The 15,215-nt window shown below is 40.1% G+C and overlaps 1 pseudogene; it reads left to right on the forward strand.

Annotated features, from left to right (window-relative positions):
• Positions 1–11,495: 11,495 nt before the first annotated feature.
• LOC116811829 (ubiquitin carboxyl-terminal hydrolase 12-like) lies at positions 11,496–12,893 on the forward strand (annotated as a pseudogene).
• The last annotated feature ends 2,322 nt before the right edge of the window (positions 12,894–15,215 follow it).

Below are 15,215 nucleotides of genomic sequence, written 5' to 3' on the forward strand. Positions count from 1 at the left end.
TAGCCTTCTGCTAGCTTTTGAATGTGTTTGCTCTTGCTTTTCTAGTTCTTTTAATTGTGATGTTAGGGTGTCAATTTTGGATCTTTCCTGCTTTCTCTTGTGGGCATTTAGTGCTATAAATTTCCCTCTACACACTGCTTTGAATGTGTCCCAGAGATTCTGGTATGTTGTGTCTTTGTTCTCGTTGGTTTCAAAAAACATCTTTATTTCTGCCTTCATTTCATTATGTACCCAATAGTCATTCAGGAGCAGGTTGTTCAGTTTCCATGTAGTTGAGCAGTTTTGAGTGAGTTTCTTAATCCTGAGTTCTAGTTTGATTGCACTGTGGTCTGAGAGACAGTTTGTTATAATTTCTGTTGTTTTACATTTGCTGAGGAGAGCTTTACTTCCAACTATGTGGTCAATTTTGGAATAGGTGTGGTGTGGTGCTGAAAAAAATGTATATTCTGTTGACTTAGGGTGGAGAGTTCTGTAGATGTCTATTAGGTCTGCTTGGTGCAGAGCTGAGTTCAATTCCTGGATATCCTTGTTAACTTTCTGTCTCGTTGATCTGTCTAATGCTGACAGTGGGGTGTTAAAATCTCCCATTATTATTGTGTGGGAGTTTAAGTCCCTTTGTAGGTCACTGAGGACTTGCTTTATGAATCTGGGTGCTCCTGTGTTGGGTGCATATATATTTAGGATAGTTAGCTCTTCTTGTTGAATTGATCCCTTTACCATTATGTAATGGCCTTCTTTGTCTCTTATGATCTTTGTTGGTTTAAAGTCTATTTTATCAGAGACTAGGATTGCAACCCCTGCCTTTTTTTGTTTTCCAGTTGCTTGATAGATCTTCCTCCATCCCTTTATTTTGAGTCTATGTGTGTCTCTGCACGTGAGATGGGTTTCCTGAATACAGCACACTGATGGGTCCTGACTCCTTATCCAGTTTGCCAGTCTGTGTCTTTTGATTGGAGCATTTAGCCCATTTACATTTAACGTTAATATTGTTATGTGTGAATCTGATCCTGTCATTATGATGTTAGTTGGTTATTTTGCTCGTTAGTTGCTATAGTTTCTTCCTAGCCTCGATGGTCTTTACAATTTGGCATGTTTTTGCAGTGGCTGGAACCGGTTGTTCCTTTCCATGTTTAGTGCTTCCTTCAGGAGCTCTTTTAGGGCAGGCCTGGTGGTGACAAAATCACTCAGCGTTTGCTTGTCTGTAAAGTATTTTATTTCTCCTTCACTTATGAAGCTTAGTTTGGCGGGATAGCAAATTCTGGGTTGAAAATTCTTTTCTTTAAGAATGTTGAATATCGGCCCCCACTCTCTTCTGGCTTGTAGAGTTTCTGCTGAGAGATCAGCTGTTAGTCTGATGGGCTTCCCTTTGTGGGTAACCCGACCTTTCTCTCTGGCTGCCCTTAACATTTTTTCCTTCATTTCAACTTTGGTGAATCTGACAATTATGTGTCTTGGAGTTGCCCTTCTCGAGGAGTATCTTTGTGGCGTTCTCTGTATTTCCTGAATCTGAATGCTGGCCTGCCTTGCTAGATTGGGGAAGTTCTCCTGGATAATATCTTGCAGAGTGTTTTCCAACTTGGTTCCATTCTCCCCATCATTTTCAGGTACACCAATCAGACGTAGGTTTGGTCTTTTCACATAGTCCCAAATTTCTTGGAGGCTTTGTTCATTTCTTTTTATTCTTTTTTCTCTAAACTTCCCTTCTCTCTTCATTTCATTCATTTCATCTTCCATCAGTGATACCCTTTCTTCCAGTTGATCGCATCTGCTACTGAGGCTTCTGCAATCTTCGCGTAGTTCTCGAAACTTGGCTTTCAGCTCCATCAGCTCCTTTAAGCCCTTCTCTCCATTGGTTATTCTAGTTATCCATCCTTCTAATTTTTTTTCAAAGTTTTTAACTTCTTTGCTATTGTTTTGAATTTCCTCTCGTAGCTCAGAGTAGTTTGATCGTCTGAAGCCTTCTTCTCTCAACTCATCAAAGTCATCCTCCATCCAGCTTTGTTCCGTTGCTGGTGAGGAACTGCGTTCCTTTGGAGGAGGAGAGGTGCTCTGTTGTTTAGAGTTTCCAGTTTTTCTGCTCTGTTTTTTCCCCATCTTTGCGGTTTTATCTACTTTTTGTCTTTGGTGATGGTGATGTACAGATGGGTTTTTGGTGTTGAAGTCCTTTCTGTTTGTTAGTTTTCCTTCTACCAGACAGGACCCTCAGCTGCAGGTCTGTTGGAGTTTACTAGAGGTCCACTCCAGACCCTGTTTGGCTGGGTGTCAGCAGCGGTGGCTGCAGAACAGCGGATTTTCGTGAGACCACAAATTCAGCTGTCTGATAGTTCCTCTGAAAGTTTTGTCTCAGAGGAGTACCCAGTTGAATGAGGTGTCAGTCTGACCCTACTGGGGGGGTGCCTCCCAGTTAGGCTGCTCAGGGGTGAGGGACCCACTTTAGGAGGCAGTCTGTCTGTTCTCAGATCTCCAGCTGCGTGCTGGGAGAACCACTACTCTCTTCAAAGCTGTCAGTCAGACAGGGGCATTTAAGTCTGTGGAGGTTCTTTGCTGAGTTTTTGTTTGTCTGTGCCCTGCCCCCAGAGGTGGAGCCTACAGAGGCAGGCAGGCCTCCTTGAGCTATGGTGGGCTCCACCCAGTTCGAGCTTCCTGGCTGCTTTGTTTACCTAAGCAAGCCTGGGCAATGGCGGGCGCCCCTCCCCCAGCCTCGCTGCCGCCTTGCAGCTTGATCTCAGACTGCTGTGCTAGCAATCAGCGAGACTCCGTGGGCATAGGACCCTCCGAGCCAGGTGCGGGACACAATCTCCTAGTGTGCCGTTTTCCAGGCCCGTTGGAGAAGCGCTGTATTAGGATGGGACTGACCCGATATTCCAGGTGCCGTCTGTTTCCCCTTTCTTTGACTAGGAAAGGGAACTCCCTGACCCCTTGCACTTCCCGAGTGAGGCAATGCCTCGCCCTGCTTCGGCTCGTGCACAGTACGCTTCACCGTCTGTCCTGCACCCACTGTTAGGCACTCCCTAGTGAGATGAAACCGGTACCTCAAGCAGAAATGCAGAAATCACCAGTCTTCTGTGTCGCTGGGGCTGGGAGCTGGAGACCGGAGCTGTTCCTATTCGGCCATCTTGGCTCCACCCCTCAGCTCAGCATGGCTGGGAAGGCCTCAGGAAACTTGCAATTATGGCAGAAGGCAAAGGGGAAGCAAGGCACTGTCTTCATGAGGCAGCAGGAAGGAGAAGTGCCATACACACGTATGTTTATGGCGGCACTATTCACAATAGCAAAGACTTGGAACCATCCCAAATGTCCAATAACAATAGACTGGATTAAGAAAGTGTGGCACATATACACCATGGAATACTATGCAGCCATAAAAAGGATGAGTTCATGTCCATTTTAGGGACATGGATGAAACTGGAAATCATCATTCTCAGTAAACTATCACAAGGACAAAAAACCAAACACCGCATGTTCTCACTCATAGGTGGGAATTGAACAATGAGAACACATGGACACAGGAAGGGGAACATCACACTCCGGGGCCTGTTGTGGGGTGGGGGGAGGGGGGAAGGCTAGCATTAGGAGATATACCTAATGCTAAATTACGAATTAATGGGTGCAGCACACCAACATGGCACATGGATACATATGTAACAAATCTGCACATTGTGCACATGTACCTAAAACTTAAAGTACAATAATAAAAAAATAAATAAATAAAAAATTGAAGTTAGAAAGATCTCAACTTAACAACCTAACATCACACCTAGAGGAACTAGAAAAACAAGAGTAAACCAACCCCAAAGCTAGCAGAAGACAATAAATAACTAAAATTAGAGCTAAATTGAAGAAAATTGAGACCTAACAATCCATCCAAAAGATCAACAAAACAAAAAGTTGGTTCTTTCAAAGAATAAATAAGACTGATAGGCCCCTAGTTAGATGAATTAAGAAGAAAGGGAGAAGATTCAAATAAAAACTGTCATAAATGACAAAGGAGGTATTACCACTGACCCCACAGAAATACAAAAAACTTTCAGAGACTATTATGAACACCTTTATGCACACAAACTAGAAAACCTAGAAGTGGATAACTTTCCAAGATTTAACCAGGAAGAAATAGAAATCATGAGCTGACAAATAACCAGTTTTGAAGTTGAATCAGTAATAATAAACCTACCAACCAGAAAAAGCACTGGATCCGAAAAATACACAACCAAATTCAACCATATGTATAAAGAAAAGATGGTACTCATCCTACCCAAATTATTCCAAAATATTGTGGAGAAAAGATTCCTCTTTTACTTACTCTATGAGACCAGCATTCTTCTGATTCCAAAATCTGGAAGAGACACAATGAATAAAGAAAACTTTATGCCAATATCCCTGATGAACATAGACACAAACATTCTCAACAAAATACTAGCAAACTGAATCCTGGAACACACCAAAAAGCTAATCCACCATGATCAAGTAGGCTTTATTCCTGAGAAGCAAGGTTGGTTCAACATACACAAATCAGTAATTGTGATTCATCACATAGAATAACTAAAAACAGAAATTATATCATCATCTCAATAGATGCAGAAAAGGCTTTTGATAAAATTCAACATCCCTTTATGTTGAAAACCCTTAACAAGCTAGGCATTGAAGAAACACAGTTCAAAATAATAAGAGCCATCTATGACAAACCCACATCCATCAAACTTAACCAGAAAAAGTTGCAAATATTACCCCTAAGAACCAGAATAAGATAAGGATGCCCACTCTCACCACTCCTATTCAACATAGTACCCAACGTCCTAGACAGACCAATTAGGCAAGAGTAATAAATAAAAGGTATCTGAATAAAAACAGAGAAAGTCAAACTGTCTCTCATTGCAGGCGATATAAGTCTATACCAGAACATACCATATTCTGCCCAAAGCTTTCAAGATCTGATAAACAACTCCAGCAAAGTTTCAGGGTACAAAATCAATGTACAAAAATCAGTAGTATTAATATTTCTATACACCAATAACATTCAACCTGAAAGCCAAATCAAGATTACAATCCTATTCACAATAGCCACAAAAAGAATAAATTACCTAGAAATACGGCTAACCAGGAAGGGAAAAATCTGTACAAGAATTATAAAACACTGCTGAAAGAAATTATAGACAATACAAACAAATGGAGAAACATTCCATGTTCATGGATAGAAAAATAAATATTGTTAAAATAGCTATACTTCCCAAAGCAATTTACAGATTCAGGTTATTACTTTTAAATTACTGGTGTTGTTTCTCACAGAATTATAAAAATATATTCTAAAATTCATTTGGAACGAAAAAAGGGCCTGAATAGCCAAAGTAATCTTAAACAAAAAGTACAAAGCCAGAGGAATTACACTACCCAACTTCAAACTATATTACAAATCTACAGTAGCCAAACATCACGGTACTAGTACAAGAACAAACAAAGAGACCAAGGGAACAGAATAAAGAACACAGATATAAAGCCACACTCCTACACCTATGTGATCTTTGACAAAGTTGAGAACAACAAGTAATAGGAAAAGGATTCCCTATTCAATAAATTGTGCTGGGATAACTGGCTAGCCGTATTCAGCATATTGAAACTGGACCCCTTCCTTTTGCCATATACAAAAATCAATTTGAGTTGGATTAAAGACTTAAATGTAAGACCTAAAACTACAAAAAAAAAGAAGTTCCAGGACATACCCTTCTGAATATAGGCCTAGAAAAAGTTTTCATGATGAAGTCTCCAAAAGCAATTGAACCATAAACAAAAATAAGCAAGTGGGATCTAGTTAAACTAAAGAGCTTCTGCACAGAACAAGAAATTATCAAAAAAGTAAAGAGATAAACTATGGAATGGAAGAACATATTTGCAAACTATACATCTGTCAAAGGTCTAATATGCAAAATCCAGAAGGAATTTAAATCAGCATGCAAAAAAACAAACATCACTATTGAGAAATGGAAAAGAACATTCCCAGGACCTTCTCCAAAAACAACATACAAGTGGTCAACAAACATATTTTAAAATGGTCAATGTGACTAATGATTAGAAAGATGCACATTAAAACCACAATGAGATACCATCTGATATGGTTTGGCTCTGTGTCCCCATCTAAATCTCATCTTGTAGCTCCCATAATTTCCATGTGTTGTGGGAGGAACTCAGTGGGAGATAATTAAATCATGGGGGCGTGTCTTTCCCATGCTGTCATTGTGATGGTGAATGGGTCTCATGAGGTCTGATGGTTTTAAAAAACAAGAGTTCTTCTGCACAAGCCCTCTCTTTGCCTGCTGCCATCCATGTAAGATGAGACTTGCTCCTCCTTGCCTTCTGCCATGATTGTGATGAGTTCCCAGCCATGTGGAACTGCAAGTCATTAAACCTCTTTCTTTTGTAAATTTCCTAGCCTCGGGTGTGTCTTTATCAGCATCATGAAAATAGACTAATACAGTACATTGGTACTGGGAGTGGGGTGTTGCTGAAAAGATACCCAAAAATGTGGAATTGACTTTAGAACTGGGTAACAGGCAGAAGTTGGAACAGTTTGGAGGGCTCAGGAGAAGACAGAATAATGAAGGAAAGTTTGGAACTTCCTAGAGACTTGTTGAATGGCTTTGACAAAAATGTTGATAGCAATATGTACAATTAAATACAGGCTGAGGTGGTCTCAGATGAAAATGAAGAACTTGTTGGGAAATGGATCAAAAAACATGACTATTGTTATGTTTTAGCAAAGAGACTGGCAGCATTTTGCCCCTGCCCTAGAGATTTTTGAAACTTTGAAATTGAGAGAGATGATTTAGGGTATCTGGTGGAAGAAATTTCTAAGCAGCAATGTATTCAAGATTTTACATGGGTGCTGTTAAAAACATTGTTTCATAAGGGAAGAAGAGCATAAAAGTTCAGAAAATTTGCAGTCTGACAATGCAATAAAGAAGAAAATCTCATTTCCTGAGGAGAAATTCAAGCCTGCTGCAGAAATTTGCCTAAGTAACCAGAAGCCAAATGTTAATCCCCAAGACAATGGGGAAAATGTCTCCAGGGTATGTCAGAGACCATTGTGGCAGCTCCTCCCATCACAGGCCTGGAGGCCTAGAAGGAAAAAGTGGTTCCATGGGCCAGGCCAAGGGTCCCCATGCTGTGTGCAACCTAGGGCATTGGTGCCCTGTGTCCCAGCGACTCCAGCCATGGCTGAAAGGAACAAAGGTATAGGTCAGGCCTTGGTTTCAGAGGGTGCAGGCCTCAAGCCTTGGCAGCTTCCACATGGTGTTGAGCCTGTGAGTGCACAGAAGTCAAGAATTGAGGTTTGGGAACCTCCACTTCGATTTCAGAAGATGTATGGCAACACCTGGATGCCCAGGCAGAAGTTTGCTGTAGGGGTGAGATCCTCATGGAGAACCTCTGCTAGGGCAGTGTGAAAGGGAAATGTGGGGTGGGAGCCCCTACTGGGGCACCACCTAATGGAGCTGTGAGAAGAGGGCCACCATTCTCCAGACTCCACTAACAGCTTGCACCATGCACCTGATAAAGCTGCAGACACTCAACGCTAGCCCGTGAAAGCAGCTAGGAGGAAGGCTGTACCCTGTCAAGCCACAGAGATGGAGCTGCCATGGGAACCCACCTATTACATCAGTGTGACCCAGATGCAAGACATGGAGTCAAAGGAGATCATTTTGGAGCTTTAAGATTTGACTGTCCTGTTGGATTTTGGACTTGCATGGGGCCTGTAGCCCCTCTGTTTTGGCCAATTTCTCTTATTTGGGACGGCTGTATTTACCCAATGCCTGTACCCCCATTGTATCTAGGAAGTAACTAACTTGATTTTGATTTTACAGGCTCATAGGCAGAAGAGACTTGCCTTGTCTCAGATCAGATGTTGGACTGTGGACTTTTAAGTTGATACTGAAATGAGTTAAAACTTTGAGGGACTGTTGAGAAGACATGATTGATTTTGAAATGTGAAGATATAAGATTTGGGAAGGGCCAGGGTGGAATGAAATGGTTTGGTTCTGTGTTCCGACCCAAATCTCATCTTCTAGCTCCCATAATTCCCACATGCTGTGAGAGGGACCACGAGGGAGTGAATGAATGAATCCTGGAGTAGGTCTTTTCCATGCTATTCTTGTGAGAGTGAATAGGTCTCATGAGATCTGATGTTTTTAAAAAATGGGAGATTCTCCACACAAGTCCTCTATTTGCCTGCCTCCATCCACGTAAGATGTGACTTGCTCCTCCTTGCCTTTTGCCATGATTGTGAGGGGCATGGAAACAGACTAATACACCTTCTCACTCACACTAGTAAGAATGGCTATTATTACAAAGTCAGAAAATAACAGATCGTGGCAAGGTTGCAGAAAAAAGGAATGCTTGTTATACACTACCAGTGGGAATGTAAATTAGTTCCATCACTGTGGAAACCAATTGGAAGATTCATCAGAGAACTCAAAGCAGAACTACCTTTTGACCCAGCAATCCCATTATTGGGTATACACCCAAAGGAATATAAATCATTCTATCAATAAGACACTTGCACTTGTATGTTAATCACAGCATCATTCACAATAGCCAAAACATGATATCAATCTAGATGCCCATCAATGGTGGACTAGATAAAGAAAATGTACATACACACCATGGAATGGTGACCAGATTATCCATGGAATGGTGACCAAGTTATAATATGCAAAATCCAGAGGAATTTAAACAGCAAACAAAAATGTGGCCATAAAAAAATGAAATTATGTCCTTTGAAGCAACATAAATGCACCTGGAGGCCATTAACCTAAGCAAATTAATGCAAGAACAGAAAACCATATACTGCATGCTCCCACTTATAAGTGGGAGCTAAACATTGAGCACACATGTACACAAAGAGAGGAACATAGACACCAGAGCCTACTTGATGGTGGAGGGTAGGAGGAGGGTGAGAGTTGAAAAACCATCGGGTACTATCCTGACTACCTGGGTGATGAAATCGTTTGTATAAAAAATCCCAGAGACATGCAATTTACCCATTAAAAAGCCTGCACATGTAGCCCCTGAACCTAAATTAAAGTTGAAAGAGAAATAATAGAAATATCAAAGCAGAAGACAAGAAATATATCTTAGAAAAATATTATGAAGCTGCTTTGGAAAATGTAATGAACATTATCAGACTTGCTTTGTGTAGATGACAAAGGTGACATTTGTTCCATTCAGAAAATTAAAAGCTAGACCTCCACAATGTTATTTATTCATGGGAAATATCTGGGTAGTGCAGAATCACTCATCAGTCAAGCAGGGTGATGCTCATCTGGGAGTGGGGGGTCAGGCTTCTAACAACCTCACTCATCTGGAATGCAGCCACAAAACCAGAATTCAGGGGGAATCCTCTCTATCCAAAGATAAAGATATGGTCAAGTCTGCCAATTTTTCTCAAAGACAATTGACTTAGCATTATATCAAAAACATTATATCCCTAGTTAAACAAATTTCTTCTTTATCTGTTTTCTCCTAGCATCTCTCAGTTTGGCCTGTTACAGAAGACTACAGATACGATCATGGATAAACCCAACGAAAATCAATATCTGACAATATGTAAAATGACATAGTAGTGTCATTAAATTGAGACCTGAAATTGTGGATCAATTTAACCCAGAGTCACAATTAGGCAAACCACAAAGCAATCTAAGAGGAGATCACAGCATAACAGCACTGCACCACTTATGTGGCTATTAAGGACCCTGCATCAAACAACAAAAAGATTACATTGTTTTTGTTAAAATCCATTTATCTGTTTATTTAAGCAGCAAAACAAATGTAATACATCTTAGAGTACCACCTAAAATAGTTAAATGTTCCAATATTTTAGTACTTAAAGGGGAAAATTCCATCATCCTCGATACCACCAGATCAATGAAGCTTTCGTGTTCACTGGAAGTACTCTATGTGCCAAGCTTATGTAGAGAATGATTTAATTGAATTTAAAAATGTGCTATCAATGAACTATTTTATACAAGACATGAACTAGAGGCTAAGGTCAGGGAAGGTGTTGCAAATGACAAAGGCACAAACTCTGTGCTGTAGTCATGGAGAGAAGCATGGAAACAAGTAACTAGTTCAAGGAAGATGGTGAGAAATGTTGGCAAAACGAGATTATATGTAATGACAAGAAGTGGGACAAAGGAAGGATTCTGCATTTGGCCTAGGGGAGATTTGGCAAGGCCCCTGGGACTGGCTAACATTTGAGCAGATCCTGAAGAATTTAGCAGGTGAAAGGTAAAGCAAAGTGATAGAAATATATAGTAAATTTAAACAAAGGCAAGTATTCTGGTGTATCTAGAGAGTGATGGATTATGGTAAGAGATAAGGCAGGAAAGATAATCGAAGACGGCCTTGAGTTAAAAGATGAGTTTTTAATTTTGTTCTACTGGCAATGGGTAGCCATTGCCAATTTAAGCAAGATAATCATATAAGAAAAGTTTTTTTAATATATATATTTTTATTATGCTTTAAGTTCTAGGGTACATGTGCACAATGTGCAGGTTTGTTACATATGTATACATGTGCCATGTTGGTGTGCTGCACCCATTAACTCGTCATTTACATTAGGTGTATCTCCTAATGCTATCCCTCCCCTCTCCCCCCACCCCATGACAGGCCCCGGTGTGTGACGTTCCCCTTTCTGTGTCCAAGTGTTCTCATTGTTCAATTCCCACCTATGAGTGAGAACATGTGGTGTTTGGTTTTTTGTCCTTGCATGGATGAAGCTGGAAGCCATCATTCTTGGCAAACTATCGCAAGAAAAGTTTTGTTTTTTTTTTTTTTTTTTTTTTGCGACGGAGTCTCGCTCTGTCGCCCAGGCTGGAGTGCAGTGGCGCAATCTTGGCTCACTGCAAGCTCCGCCTCCCGTGTTCACGCCATTCTCCTGCCTCAGCCTCCCGAGTAGCTGGGACTAGAGGTGCCCGCCACCACGCCCGGCTAATTTTTTTGTATTTTTAGTGGAGACGGGGTTTCACTGTGGTCTCAATCTCCTGACCTCGTGATCCGCCCACCTTGGCCTCCCAAAGTGCTGGGATTACAAGCGTGAGCCACCGCGCCCGGCCGAAAAGTTTTTATTAAGGATAACTGATAGAAGCCAGCTGCGGTGGCTCACGCTTGTAATCCAAAAACTTTGGGAGGCCAAGGCGGGTGGATCACTTGAAGTCAGGAGTTCCAGACCTGCCTGGCCAACATGGTGAAACCCTCTCTCTACTAAAAATACAAAAAATTAGCTGGATGTGGTGGCAGGCGCCTGTAATCCCAGCTACTCGGGAGGCTGACGCAGGAGAATCACTTGGACCCAGGAGGCGGAGGTTTCAGTGAGCCCAGATCAGGCCACTGCACTCCAGCCTGGGTGACAGGGTGAGACTCTGTCTTAAAAAAAAAAAAAAAAAAAAAAAAAATGGCGCCCCTCCTCCTCCGCCTGCCGCCGCCGCTGTGATTGGGTGGAAGATGGCGCTGGCCGGATGGAAACCGTAATGACAGTCTCCAAATTCGCCTCCATCTGTACCATGGGCGCCAATGCTTCGGCATTAGAGAAAGAGATTGGTCCAGAACAGTTTCCGGTCAATTAGCACTATTTTGGATTAGTCAATTTTGGGAATACCTGCTACTGCAATTCAGTTCTTCAAGCACTTTTTGTCGTCCATTTCGGGAAAAAGTTCTTGCGTATAAGAGTCAACCTAGGAAAAAGGAGAGCCTTCTTACGTGCTTAGCAGATCTCTTCCATAGCATAGCCACTCAGAAGAAAAAGGTTGGAGTAATACCCCCTAAGAAGTTCATCAAAGATTACGGAAATAAAATGAGCTTTTTGACAACTACATGCAACAAGATGCCCATGAATTCTTAAATTACCTACTAAATACAATTGCTGATATTTTACAAGAAGAGAGAAAGCAGGAAAAACAAAATGGTCGCTTACCTAATGGTAATATTGATAATGAAAATAATAACAGCACACCAGACCCAACGTGGGTTCATGAGATTTTTCAGGGAACATTAACTAATGAAACCAGATGTCTTACTTGTGAAACTATAAGCAGCAAAGATGAAGATTTTTTAGACTTTTCTGTTGACGTGGAACAAAATACATCAATTACTCACTGCTTAAGGGGTTTCAGCAACACCGAAACTCTGTGCAGTGAATACAAGTATTACTGTGAAGAGTGTCGCAGCAAACAGGAAGCACACAGATGAAAGTTAAAAGACTGCCCATGATTCTAGCTCTACACCTGAAGAGATTTAAATATATGGATCAACTTCATCGATACACAAAACTCTCTTACCGGGTAGTTTTTCCTTTAGAACTTCGTCTATTTAACACTTCAGGTGATGCCACCAATCCAGACAGAATGTACGACCTTGTTGCTGTTGTGGTTCACTGTGTGTGTAAGACCTATTTGTAGATTTGCTTCATATGAAAGTGTGGAGGGTGTGCGCAGCCTCATTATCAGCATGTCAGTTCCAGTTCAGCTTGCTCCTTCTCTATCCCCGGTGCCCAGCCTAGAAGAGACTTCTAGCAAATTGGTCCCAATCGAGGCCATTATATTGCAATAGTTAAGAGTCATGATTTTTGGTTGTTGTTTGATGACGACATTGTAGAAAAAATAGATGCACAAGCTATTGAAGAATTCTACGGGTTGACATCAGATATCTCAAAGAACTCTGAGTCTGGTTACATCCTTTTCTATCAGTCTCGAGACTGAGGGGGAACCGTGATGAAGAGATACTTTCTGCCTCATTTCTTCTCTGGTTATTTTGGAAAGGATCAAGCACTGATTTTTCAAGAAAAGAGAAATGCAGGAAGCTCAGGGGGCAGTAGCACACTTTGCACACGATAAAGCAAAGACGATGGATTGACAAGCCCTTCCAATCATGGTAGTTGATTTATTTGCTCAGGTATCATGCTGTCTGTACAGTTCCGTACAACAAGGAGGTGAAATCAGAGATACCAGCTCCTCTTGTAAAACAGCCTTCCAGTCATTGGCACGCATTTTCTCTTTATTAATTGCACCAATAATGCTTTGAATTCCTTGGGGGTGCAGTAGAAAGAATCGGAATCTGTGCTGTATTGATAAGGAGATGATGTTGAACACACTGCATAAATTTTCCTGGTTCAGTATGTATAGAAGCATATTCAGTGGTCTTTTCGAGAGTAAACAAGAAATACTTTTGGGCCCAACACTTGCAGTTGCCTTCCTGATGTAAAAACTAACATGCTAGATAATCCGGTGTCGGGAAGACAAAGATGTTTTGCTTCTCTGAAGAAGCTTATAATAATATACAGTACATGTATATGTAGGGAGCAATTGGTCAAAAGTGGCTTTTTGTTTCCCCAAGGGGAAAGACTGGCTTTGTAATTATAATTTTTTCCTTATTTGTTTTACTTAAAACTGGTAGAGTCTAAGTATCATATGAAGTATTAAATGATTCTGTCAGTAAATTTGAACATATTTTTATTAGTTAATGTCAGTTTAAATAGTCCTTTTGTTTGTTTCTATTTTTAAGGTGAATTTTAAATTCTATCTGAAATCAGTAAGATACTTTGAGAAAAACTGCAGTGAGAGGAGGTAAATATCCTTTTTCAGGAGGAACTGATATCTCTGGCTAAATATTTGTCCTTTTATTATGGTTTCTAAATCAGTTATTTTCTTCAGCTTTAATTTCATAAAATTAAAAAACTATTTTAAAAATTCCTGTAGTTGTTGGAATGATTAAAAATTCTGGTGCAGTGGTGGTATACCAATCTTTAGAATTCTTAAGTATTCTAATGTTTCAAGTTGAGATCATGCTTGGGGAAATCATGTCATAGCATTTATGTTATTTTCGGATGTCATTTTTTACCCTGGAAAGAAGTAATAATGTTCATCATAACCCTAGCAGCCTGGATAGTGAGCTAAACAAACCCTTTGAAGATTAAATTTTAATCAAGTAGACCGGGAATACAAAAAAACAAGTCCTTCCTTCCCTTCCCCCCACCTTTACAAATCTTACTGGAAAGGTGTTCAGAAATTAAAATTTGTGTTTGCTAAGACTTCATTCTGTTGGGGGTTTTAAGAAGTAATATATGTAACATAAAATGTATGTAAACCATTGCAGTTTTTTTGGACGTTCTTCCATGCATCAGTAAGTTGTCTGACAGTAGCCAAATGTAACTTGAAGAAAATTATTGAAAATTATATTCAGAATAATAGCAATCAGGCCTTGGATGTTCTTTATTAAACTCTTTTCAGGCAGTAAATTTTTTAAAAATTGTCATTTTCTGAAGTTCTTTTGCTAAAACTGTTGACTATGGAAAACAACAAAAAGGAATTTTTTAGTCTGCTGCTATTATTAACATTTATCATCTATCTCTTTTGGCTCAGGAAATGACTTCACCTATTTTTTCCATAAGCAGACCTTTAACAGAGTCACTTAATTGGGCTGCTTAAACAGATGTTCTGGGAGAAAATTATAATATTTAGTATTTGTACAAAATATCAAAAGTATTTTGACAAGTTTCTTTTTAAGATAGTTCCTAAAGCCTTACCCTGGCTAGAGATGTTTTGTACAAATTATATATAGCCAGCCTGATCTACCAACATGCCACAGAGAATCACAATCAACAGTGTGGGGAAAGTCAGGGCAGTGGAAGTGATGCACTCTTTTTATTTTGAAGGCTTAAACCAAATTGTCTTGGAATTAAAGCTGTATTTCTGCAGCTTTCGGTACAGAGAAAAAGAGGAAAGTGAAGCTGTGTCAGTTTTAACATTAGCTATATCACAACATGTTTAAGAAAGATAGATGAAGTCATTTGATAAAGGTACAGCATTGAAATACTATGTTGTGTTTGTTTTTACATTTTTGCATTAAAAAAACATGCAGTAAAAGCCAAGTTAAATTTCATATTAAAGCAAGTTCTAGTATATGCGTTGAGTTCCTGGTAATCACATACTTGTTCACATCTACACCATACTTCATAGTATGATTTGTCAGGGGAGGGACTGTGGGGTGAAAGTTTTACATTTACTTTTTCTTCTTAATGCAGCTGGATCTAAGCAAAATGTTTTGAAGTTTATCAGAAACTCAATATACCTATAAAACATGTAGGATCAGGGTTGGGGGAAAAATACAGGTATAGTAAGTAAGAAAAGTGACCCATGAAGAAAGCATTGTGAGGTTGTATGTTGGTTGACTGTGAT

Source organism: Hylobates moloch, unplaced genomic scaffold, assembly GCF_009828535.3.
Source record: "Hylobates moloch isolate HMO894 unplaced genomic scaffold, HMol_V3 SCAFFOLD_7, whole genome shotgun sequence".
Taxonomy (NCBI): domain Eukaryota; kingdom Metazoa; phylum Chordata; class Mammalia; order Primates; family Hylobatidae; genus Hylobates; species Hylobates moloch.